Source organism: Limulus polyphemus, unplaced genomic scaffold, assembly GCF_000517525.1.
Source record: "Limulus polyphemus unplaced genomic scaffold, Limulus_polyphemus-2.1.2 Scaffold210, whole genome shotgun sequence".
Classification (NCBI taxonomy): domain Eukaryota; kingdom Metazoa; phylum Arthropoda; class Merostomata; order Xiphosura; family Limulidae; genus Limulus; species Limulus polyphemus.
The window spans coordinates 288,303-300,313 of NW_013665820.1; the positions used below are offsets into that span (position 1 = coordinate 288,303).

The 12,011-nt window shown below is 32.0% G+C and overlaps 1 protein-coding gene across 2 annotated transcripts in view; it reads right to left on the bottom strand.

Annotated features, from left to right (window-relative positions):
- The window catches only part of LOC106478417 (plexin-A2-like), a 235,661-nt gene extending 229,687 nt beyond the window's left edge, over positions 1–5,974 (bottom strand). For both annotated transcript variants that reach the window (XR_002609894.1, XR_002609893.1), the window contains exon 1: positions 5,847–5,974. The gene's annotated coding sequence lies outside the window, so the exon portion shown is untranslated. The remainder of the gene's footprint in view (positions 1–5,846) is intronic.
- Positions 5,975–12,011: the final 6,037 nt, after the last annotated feature.

A 12,011-nucleotide genomic window follows, 5' to 3' on the forward strand; every position in this document is an offset into this window, starting at 1 on the left:
CTGAAATCCTAAAACAGTTTCTAAGTGTAAAGTCTCTCTGAAATCCTAAAACAGTTTCTAAGTGTAAAGTCTCTCTGAAATCCTAAACCAGTTTCTAAGTGTAAAGTCTCTCTGAAATCCTAAACCAGTTTCTAAGTGTAAAGTCTCTCTGAAATCCTAAACCAGTTTCTAAGTGTAAAGTCTCTCTGAAATCCTAAACCAGTTTCTAAGTGTAAAGTCTCTCTGAAATCCTAAACCAGTTTCTAAGTGTGAAGTCTCTTTGAAGTGCTAAACCAGTTTGTAAGTATGAAGTCTTTTTAAAGCACTAAAAAGTTTCTTAGTGTGAGGTTTCCCTGAACTGTTTAAACTCAACTTTAGTAAAAATTTGTGGAATGTGAACAATACACATTACAGATATAGTACTCACAACAACATAGCAGGTGTATTTAAAATGTTGTGTATACACATAGAAAAAAGAAGTGTTGTCCGTTTGTCTGTCTTTCAAGCCTACAGTTGATGACTGAGCTCAACCAAATCTGGCATGCACCTTTAACATTACCTGAGGAGTGACATTTGACATCTCAGGGGAAGAGGGGCATATTTGTTGCTAGTGCTATTCTTTTTAATTTTACCAAACTTCTAAGACACCCCAAAGAGTGACACAAGTGTTTGACATTGAGATCTGATACACCCCCACATCACTTTCCAGAGCGTGTGTCTACCTCTCTTGCTTTCAGTTTTAGGCTGATGTTAACTGCACTTGAAATGCATCATTAGGGCCCCTAGGGAGTGACATAGGGTGGTTTGGACCTGACTCCTCTATATTACTATCTGAGGTCCCCTATGCCTGCACTGTGCATTAAAGGTTATACCAGCCAATCTGGTAAATAAATTCTGTCATATTCAAGTTAATTTGTTTTTACATTAAGTATGACACATTTTAATGAAAAGCCTCAGCTCTGAAGATAACTAGATGTCTATTATTCAAGAAAGTGACGGAGCTCTTGAAATATGTTGAAATACTATACAGAATTGAAAGACACGAAACAAACTTCTACACATTTTGTGAAAAGTTTGTGTAAAAAATAAGTTCTGGATTTTTTATTACAGTAATATTATTACATACATAACACTGAAATCTTGTTTCTGTGAGTACAAGTGATGTAAAAAAATTGTAACAAAAAAGTGACAATTTTCATCCACAAAATGAAAATTTACTAGTAATTTCTTTTTCATTTTACTAATACACAGCCTATGATATAAATGTATTTTTTATGTTCATCCACAAAATGAGATGTTACAAAAGAAGGAATAAAATATAATTTTATCTGGCAATTGACCTAAATCTATGTAACAACATTCTATAGTTTAAAAACATATTCACCAGCTAATTCACATAAATAGTTCAACATAATGAAAGCCCACATAATTAGATACAATCAATAACAGAACAAATCTGAGTAGATCACTTATACCTGTATTATAAATATGAATAGCATCAAATTTACAAAGCAGAGAATCTTTAATACGATATATTTTACAACCTCAAGAAAGACTCATGTAAGAAGTATCAGACGTTGAATTCATATTAAAACTACTCACTAATACAACTTGATGTGCTATATGTTGACCTCAAATATTTCCCACACAGCAAAGCTTTGAACTTTTCATATGTTTATTTTAAGTATGTAGTATGAAAGATTTCAAAATTAATTAGCTACATTTCAGCTTTACATATATTTTTTGTGTAGTATAATTTCAGCATTAGCTAAATTCGTGGTTCTAACCTAGTAAAAAATTATGATAAATGTCTTATAATGAGAAAAAGAATTTAAATTGTAGCTAACTGGCTTTATTCATTATTTCACCAATTTAATAGCTAGCCAATCAGTGTCCTTTTAGTGTATAGTCTGGTTAATTACAGACTAATAACTATTTTAAGAGAAAAGTCCACATCTTAAATAAACTGTAATCACTTAAATTAACACACTTAAGTAGCTTCTCTCTTTGTTGCACCACATGACAAAGTTTTTGTGAAACTTGTTGGAGAAAATTGCATTTATTACTGAACAAAATGGATAAAACTACCTAAATTTCTACTCGGATAACTAAAAAAAAAAAACGTAAACTGAACCTGTTATATACACGACCCCAAATTAAAAAAATGTGATAGTAAGTGATCAATATTTCCCTTAAAAAATTGCACAAAATATTTGAAAGAATTAAAAAACTGAAAATTCACATTACCAACCACCGAGCCAAAATTAGTTAGAAGAAAAAAAGCTTCAATAACAAAAATGCACTTGTGCAATTGTACTCAAAGCAAAAGTAACTAATATTTTTAAATGAATAAATCCAATTCACTTGTAAATAATGAATTTTTGATAAACTTTGCACATAATTGAGAAATAAAATTAACTTAAGTACCAGTTCTAGACAAATTTCTATAAAACTGAAAAAGTTACTTAATTAAAACAATACATTTCTATTGCCCAATTTTTTCTAATGTTCATCAAATATTATTTTACTCCTTGTGAAAGTAAGAAGAGACTTTTAACATGACCTTATCACAGAACTTTTGACTATTAGTATTCTTAACCTTTAAAACATTCTGAAGCCACTCTCCTCCTTCCTTAACCAGTTCATACTTGTTCACCCTATTTTCTGATATATCCTGCTAATCAACACAAATTACATTCTTCTTTAAAGGACCACAATTTGACACAAGTTATACATACAGCCTATAAAACCATACAAAATACTATTTTCTATATTAATAAAAGATATATCCCACTTTTTCTAGAAATGATCATAGTGTCTAATAATTTTCTTCTCTGTGAAAATAAAAAGGAAACTAAAATTTCTGTCTTTATTACAATAACAGCTACGTACTATTGACAGGATGGCTTTATGATTCATGTGAGAATATTAATAACTTTAAGGTACATTTGGGACCTCAATGGACAAAAGCATCCTTTCAAAAAGGTGTGCATGTGTATATATGATATGATATTAACTTTTATAATAATAATGAAACTATATCATCAGGCAAACCATTCTGCATGCTTATAACACTAACCAATAAAAATAATTTGTTTAAGAACATGTCTGCATCTAAGCTTCCAATGCTACAAACTTATTACTCCTAAGATTGAAGTTTATATAATCTTTACATTTCACCAGTAAAAAACAACCTTCAGTTAAACTATCCAAATTAATAAAAACTTTAAATACCTGAATTAAATTCCTTCAAATTATTCTATACTCCAGAAAGAAATAAGTACAAAGCTTTAATCTTAAATTATTGAAACTAGGTACCACTTTTAGCAGCCTCTCTCTGCACCCTTTTTTTTTTGTTTATATTTGTTTTTGTAGTAAAGAGACCAAAACTGAGAACACAGTATTCCAAATGATGCCACACCAGTTTTATAAAAGGTTACAAAAAGTTCTTGTCCTTAAGTTCAAAATTCATATAAAAAACAACCAAAAAATTCTTATTGCCAAACACTCTGTTTAAGATTTTATGTTTTTGTCATCAACAATTCCACTAAAACCTTTTTTCATAACACCAATGACCTTTTCACATAACAAGTTCTCTCCAAATTTTTTATACCTTAAATGCATTACTCCACTCTTTGACATATAGTACAATTCATTTTCTATGTCCTTGTCCAGTTGCTAAAATTTTTAAGATCCCATTGAATGAGAAAAAAACATTTTCAAACAAATCAGCCATTATTAGCATCTTAGTGTGTAATCAGAAAATATGAAAACACTACTGTCTAAGAAGGTACCCAAATGATTGAAATAAATAATTACTATAGAAGTTCCATAACAGACTATTCAGAGACCCCAGAATCACATTCTCCTATTCAGAGAATTAAATGCCCACTTTTTGCTTTCTATAATTAAGTCAACTTTTTATCAACTTCTTGACTTCCCCACCAATCCCATAGCATCCAATATATTATTCTTCAGTCTTGTACTTTATCAAAGACTTTTGGAAAGTCATGATATACAATTTCTGGAGTGCCATTTCTGAAAAAGCAAAAACCCTATAAAAAAAACAACACAGTAACAAGCTGATAAAGAAAGAAAATTGTAAAAAAAAAAGTGTTGAGAATTGATTAAATGCCATCTTCCCAAATAGCTTCTGACAATAAATTCTAACAACAAAAGTCAAACTAATAGATTTATAGTTTTCTGGATCCTCTCTTGACCCCTTATTTTTTAACATATAGATCAAACTGTCAATCATTCAATTATCAGGAATTTCCACTGTGTTCAGGTACTTTTAAAATCTCAAGTTAAAGCCCCCTTTAAGTCTCTGCTAAGTTTTCTCAAAGTGTTAGGATAAATCTTGTCAGATCTGATATTTGAATAATAACAGTTAAGTATAAAAAGGGGAAATTTTTCATTTGAATCATTAAAGATTGAAGTTCTAGTAAATGAAATACAAAGAAAATCTTTTTTAACTTTGGGACTGATAATGATGGGTTGGATATTAGAGGTAATAAGTCTTGAAGACATAAACCTAAACTTGTTTCTTGGATAATTAGTTCTCAGAACTTCTAAATTTTGGAATAATTTATCTAATGATGTGTGTGAGTGTGTGTGTATGTGTTGATGGTATGCAGTTACTTGAGATTTTGTTAGATTAATATAATAATATAATAGGGTACTTTCTGGCTTATTTTTCAGTGTTAAAGGTTTTAAATTATCACGGTAGAATGCATGACTTTCTCTTATCTTTTACTTTCTAACTTATCTTCAATAACTAAGTTAATAAAAATGCATATAAATATAACCTATTCCTAGGTTTGATTTTCATACATACCTCATTGATGACTTTTTTCTATCATTTGGTACTTATAATTAAGTAAAAATTAGTTTTTGTTCTTTCAACAATTTTGTATTACTCATTTTTTCAATCTATTAATAGAAAAATAGTAAAGCATCTTTATTAATCACTTCACATTATTTTGTTGAAAAAAGGAACTTGATTTTTTCCAATATTTAAAGGACTGAGCAAATTGTTTATGGAATTTATTGAATTTAAAATTAGTAGCTATACAATATGGATAGGATGCCTTATGATTCTTTAAGGCTCATTTGTGATCTTGATAGACAAACAAGTTTCCTTTCAAAAAGGTAAATTACTGCATTACTTTTTATAGTTTCAAATTTAAAGTAAAAATATAACGATATTCTGAGTTAAAATAAGAAGAATGATTATATATTATGTCTAAAAAGTTATTTTATTTTTGAACCGTGAAGTACTACAATAAAAAGTGCTGATGATATAAAAGTTCCTTTTGAATATTTATTATTAACATTAGAATAAATGATAACACTAATACAAACTCCCAAAATTACCTTACGAGTTAATTAATTTTAAAGGTATTTTTGATAGTAAGAAAAAAATCCGATTTTTTTTTCAGTTGTACTTTAAAATAACTGACTATAGATAATATAAAAAATGAGATATTTCGTGTAATACTACTGCTAGAAGCCCAGAAGATCAGCTTTAATTATTACTAATATTAGTATCTCTCACAGTCACACTAACTTATGTAACTGTGAGATATACATTAATTTCTGAAGAACGGTTGTCTTTCAACATTGTTTTCAGGTTAACATATATATATATATATTATTGGTAATTCTGACTGCTCAATGTGTAATAGACTCTACAAAAACATCAATTTGCCGTGTTTTAGATATCTAACAATAACTGAATAAGAGTTAAATTACAACAACCGACCGTATGTTCAGTGAGTTACAAAATATATTACTTTAGTTTAATATTATCAATAATTACCTAAATCATTCGTTATCGAGCTTATTCGAGTTATTGTGAGACTTACCTGCTTACTATAAACTTTAGAGGTAACTCTGAAGACTTCCTCTGAACGCTACCGGTGGAAGAGGTCCGTCCCCTAGTTTCTGAACAATCGTGACAACTCACAGTTCATCACGATTCCTACTGCGAAACAAGACGAACCTACGTTAACTGATAACGAAACCACGCTCACACGCTTTACTCTCTCATACCCCTCGGTAGCATAAGATGGAGGGTATGTGTGACTCTACTGCCGCCTAGCGGAGAGGTATGTATTCTAAGCCCACATGGGTGGGGCTCATTTAATGATAATATCGATGAAGCCTTTAAAACAGTCTAACACTTATAGCAACGGAATAATGTGTGAAAATAAGATAGCATACGTAATCTACAATAAATATAGCAACGGCATAATGTGTGAAAATAAGATAGCATGCGTAATTTACAATAAAAGCAATATGTTGTAGCCAGTATTTCTTTCCAGTATTTTCAAGTACTAGAATACTACAAACAACTTCTTCACGATAGAATATTTTTTTCTTTCTTTCTCTCATCAGAAGACACATTATAACAAGCACAATAAGACCTCAATTTTGATGAAAACTCTTTGTGTGTTACTGAAGAGTTTTATGTTTTAATAACTAATCCAAATAGTGTTATTCGTATTTGGCCCTAAAAAGTGCAAACATGTGTATATTTTCACCCAATTTTTTTTTTTCAAATTTAAAAAGAGAAGTACATTTGAATGTCATTTTGAATTGTGAATTACTTCAAATAATATATAAAACTTGCGAAATAAACAAAATTTTATTTAAGGACATAAACTAAATATAAGACTTGAAAGCCTTTTTTTTAACTTTATTATTGAAGATTCAACTGTAAAAGCTCAGACTTACGACAATTTTATAACTTTTAACCATTTTTAAACAAGTATAATACGGTTGACCACAGTAAAACGCATGCTAAGTCAATCTAAACCTCAATATTTTAAAAACGAAATCGGGTACTTCTTTTAAGGTTAAAGAATCGTATTTCAATTAATTTTCAAGAACTCCTTGCAAACGTTACTTAGTTTTCGATGCAACCCTTTTAAGTAAATACGAAAGTTGTTTGTCTCAAGTTATATTAACTTTTTGACCTTTGAGGGGCACCCATGATCCACAAGTAAATATTTTTGCTGGTCTGTTGTATCGCTCTCGTGGTTAAATGTATCATATAAAAGAAGACCAATAATGACAATAACCTATGACTGTAATTAACCTCCCGGTTACTCCTGTAACCTTAGGTTCGATTTTGAGAGATTTGTCTTCAAGTGAACAGTATTTATGTGTTACTGTTTTCTTTCAGATAAGAAACGACAATCATTAAAAAGGACCTTTGATTACATTGACAAAAATTATATAAGAGCGGCTATAATGAAAATAATCATTTTATTTTTAAGATAAATATGAGCACAAAAGTTTAAAAGTTTAAAAGTAAACGTGAAACATGTAGCTGTTACCTTTATTCTTTTTAAAGAATTTATTTAACTTTGCTGTTCCAGTCACAGCAGAAATAATCAGACCGGGAGTAAATTCTCTAGCTAAATGATATGTGCAGCTGTAGTTTAATATGGTCTCGGAAAAGACTTCTGTACAAGTAAGTTTTTTATATCACATTAAAAAACTCACGAAAACATTCGTAATATATTGCCACTCTACAGTTAAAATAGCATTTTTCTGAAAAGAACGCATATAATCTTTTTCATTTTCGCGAGCGCTTAGCTACATATCTAAAAATTACAGTTTTTTTATGTTTATCATATTAACGACTTAGTTTCTCTTGCAAATTTTATAAAATATTAACAGAGAGAATTTATTGTTAATTCATCAAAACTGAAACATATACGTCTTTAGAAGATAACCCAATATAAAAAAGAAAGACAAAAAAGATCGTTAAATTCCGCCTAAAGTTGCCACATTAGCAGCTGTGTCCAGTTTCTTTAAGGAGTATATTTTTTTACAGGATATTCATCAAAACGTCTCCAACTCTTTCTGTACGTATGATGTAGGTTGTTGAAGCAATATTTCATTGGAGGTATTCTGTTTGTTTGTTTGAATTTATGCACATAGCTACACAATGGACTATCTATGCACTGCCCACCACGGGTATCGAAACCCGGTTTTTAGCGTTGTAAATCCGGAGACATGCCGCTGTGTTACTGGGGGGCGAGGTATTCTGTTGAGAATTGCCAATAGTCAATAAAAATATATTGAATATTTGCCAAATTTGATCACTAAAAAAGTTTAGTGTCTCTTAAGTGTTAAGTTGAAAAAAAAATCGTACGTCTTGAACATAAACATGTTTGAAATTTATTAGAACAAATCAAGTACTTTGTTATTTTTTCTTCTTCTTCTAATATATTTTTGATACTTATGTTTGTTTTGTTGCTAAGCTACTCAGTGGGCTATCTGTCTCTGCCTACTGCGAGTATAGAAACCCAGTTGCTAGAATTATAAGACCTTACATATACTACTGAGCCCTCCGAAAGCTTTTGGTATTTCTTCTAATTTCTTAATAGAATGTGTTCTTTTAATGCATGAGTTTTCTGAAATCCAGTTACGATATTATATTTTTTTAAAAGGCCTTTTTTTTCTTTCAGTAATACAGAGGGTCCGAAAATTATGTGACGTATACAAACGTAAACCACGAAGATACAGTAATAGTTATGAACTTAGGTTTGCGTTTGAGGAAGGGCGTTTTATGCATGTGTAACGCATGCGCGGTCAACAAATACGTCATTAACGAATATGGCGACAGTAAAGCCAATGTGCGTCCTGTGGTGAGAAAAGACGAAATCATCTATTTTAGTGCAAAGACAATATCGAATAGTGAGTGGAAAATATGTAGCAGTTAAGAATTCTATCAAGAGGTGGTACCGACAGTATCAAGAGTCAAGAAAGGAGTCACAACAAGTCATTGTCCTGGCCGGCACGGTCTCCAGACATCACTCCTCTGGACTTTTCCCTCTCGGGTTATATGAAGGTCGTCGTCTATAGGATCAAGTTGACTTTTCTGGGGGCACTACGTGAACGATCAGCAATACACTAGGTCCTGTGACACACAATATGCCGGGCAACACATGGTTGGAAATCAAATATCGACTCGATGTGTTGATGGCCACAAACGGAGCACAGCTAGAAGTGTTTGTTTGTTTGTTTTGAATTTCGCGCAAAGCTACACGAGGGCTATCTGCGCTAGCCGTCCCTAATTTAGCAGTGTAAGACTAGAGGGAAGGCAGCTAGTCATCACCACCCACCGCCAACTCTTGGGCTACTCTTTTACCAACGAATAGTGGGATTGACCGTCACATTATAACGCCCCCACGGCTGAAAGGGCGAACTAGAAGTATACTAATGGCAAAAGGCGTCTGGTAAAAACTACATACATACACTATTCATCCACCACAAGCTGTATATTCGTAACTGCTACTGTCGTGTCATGCTCATAGTTTAAGTCATATAGTTTTCGGACACCCTGTGTAACTAGTCTGTTAAATGAAAAAACTAGAATGATCATTACACGTAAGTTCAGATGAAAGAAAAGTAACTTGATGCATGAAGTTTTTCTTAAACCATAAATGACCAATATCTAAAAAATATATATTTAGTTATATTTCCTGTTGTGTAAGGCCTTTTAATTGTAAGTGATGATAAAAATGCCAAAAATCTTTGTGAACAAAACCAGCATTACTATCTACCATTTCACACTACTTTCATTTATAATCAAAATCAGGTTGGTCACATTTTCTTGCGTTCTTAGGGCTGTATGGAATTTGTCCAGCATTTTCAACCTCATTAAGCTTTCACTGACAAAAACAATTACTAGGCGATAACAAGGCTTGTCTGTACACGCTTTGAAGAAAACAAAATATTTCACATGCACGACAATTGTGAGCGAAACGGAGAATTGTGGTAATTAGGGTTGTCCACCAACTCTAACAGCTACTAAACAACCCTTCTTTCAAATGTGGGCGTCCACTCGCTACTTTCTTCACGCGTGCGCCCTCGAGGGTCATGTATCGTGCAAACAGGTCGCGGTATTGAATACTCTTTCTTAGCTTATCATTCAATGCCATCCTCCTGATGTACGGGTTTCACAGCAAACAAAATCTTACACTGTGCTCCCCACCTACGTGATCAAAATTCCTCTTCCTCCGTCTAGAATCCTTCCAGCAGGCATGGAGAGGGCGTAGTGTTCACATTTTTAGAAGAGTACAAGGCTTGTTTATCATGTTACCATCTGTAACTTTCGCTGAGGTCTATGACCTAGCAGCCGATTACAAGCGCTCATCCATCAAGCAGCTTACCCCGTGAAAAATGTTCAATTCTAGTCCGTTAACTTCTATTTGAATATCCAGCTTAAAACAAAAAGAACCCTGTTAAACAACGCTGGGCAATAGTAGCAGTGTAAAATAATATTACCACCAACACTAATTCAAGCACGTTAATAACATCTTTAATAACAGAGATACACTTGCAATGCTTCACAAAAAGGGGATTTTTTTTTTACTTTTACAGCAAATTAAGTAATATTTAAAGTTTAGTTTCACATTAACTGAAAACCAATAAAACCTGGTCTCTCTGTAAAAAATAAAATATATGTATAATCCTAATTTTTAATAATTATTACATTGTTGTCATTTTAAAGCTTACAACTATTTAAGGAATTATTTATAATTTTAATATTTTGATTTTTTCACAGATTTTGTTTGAATCATAAATGCTGTTTTTCATGTGCCTGAATTTTGTGAATTTAATTTTCTCATGTTGGTTATAAAAGAATAAAAAATAAAGTATGCCAAAGAGTTCTTATGCTGTTATAGCCTTGGTGAAGTGTTAAAATAAATATGTTGCATGTAAAGTTATGTAGTTTTTGTTTTTGTTGTTGTTTTTTTAAGGCAGAGGAACTGGTAATGGTAATGTTTAATCTTTGGAGATTTAATGTTTTGCATTACTTCCGAAAAACTTCGAAATGAACTTGTGTGGGTGTTTGTGTCTGTGTAATTTTACAAAACACAAACACGAAGGACAAAAAAACAACAACAACAACAAAAAAAAACAGGTGAAAACCTGTAGAGTGTTTATCTTAAGCATCTGTTTCGTAGCTGTAGATAATTATCTTAATCCAAGATTAGTCTCAATCTAATCTTAGTCCGCGAACATGAAGTTACGTATGTCATTGTTTAAAGTACAGAACTATTTGTTTCAGATGCACAAGTGAAACTCAGTCCACTATGTAGATTTATTACCCGTAAAGCCAGAGGCGTCGCAACCGAGAGTGCTGTAACACCCCCACTTTTACATATTTGAGTTATATAGCAACTGTAAGTTATATTTTTGTAAAATTTGCATGTCGACCAAACATTCCTATTTTACAAATCTTTACTACACTATTGCGTAAATCATAAGATGGTTTCAATAAACATTTCACTTGTTAAAGGCACACATATATGAACAGTATTTTCTGATGGAAACAGAACATTTTTTTCGGTGTAGTATGTAGAACAGCTTTTAAATTTTAACTATTTGTTTGTTTGGTTTCTCGCAAAAGTGTCATTTCTTACTTAGTGCAAAGTTACACAATGGGCTTCCTGCACTCTGCAATAAGCGGATAACCGAATCACAGATTTTAGCGTTATAAGTCCGTAAGCTTACCACCAGAGAACTCATGTAAAGCTACTCGAAGATTACCTATGTAACCGTCCATAATTTTGAAGTGATTGTGTAGAGGAAAGGCAGCTAGTCAACACGATCCCAGTCAACTCTTGAGATTTGAACGTCACTTTCATATGCATCCACAGGCCCAAAGTGCGGAGCGTGAATTTTTGTTTTTAATATTTTATTTTTGGGGTAGCAGGACGCAAACCACGGAACTTCAGTTCCACAATTCGGCACGCTAACCATGAAGAGACACCCAGCCCGACCTTAACCGAATAGAGACTATGAGAATTTTATATGAATTTTAAGAAAATCTTATTATAGTGACTGATATAATCTGGTAGGAGATATGTGTAGTTATAGATAATATCTATTGTAGTGACTGATATCATCTGGTAGGAGACGTGTGTGTTATAGATAATATCTATTGTAGTGGCTGGGATAATCTGGTAGGAGATATGTGTAGTTATAGATAATATCTATTGTAGTGG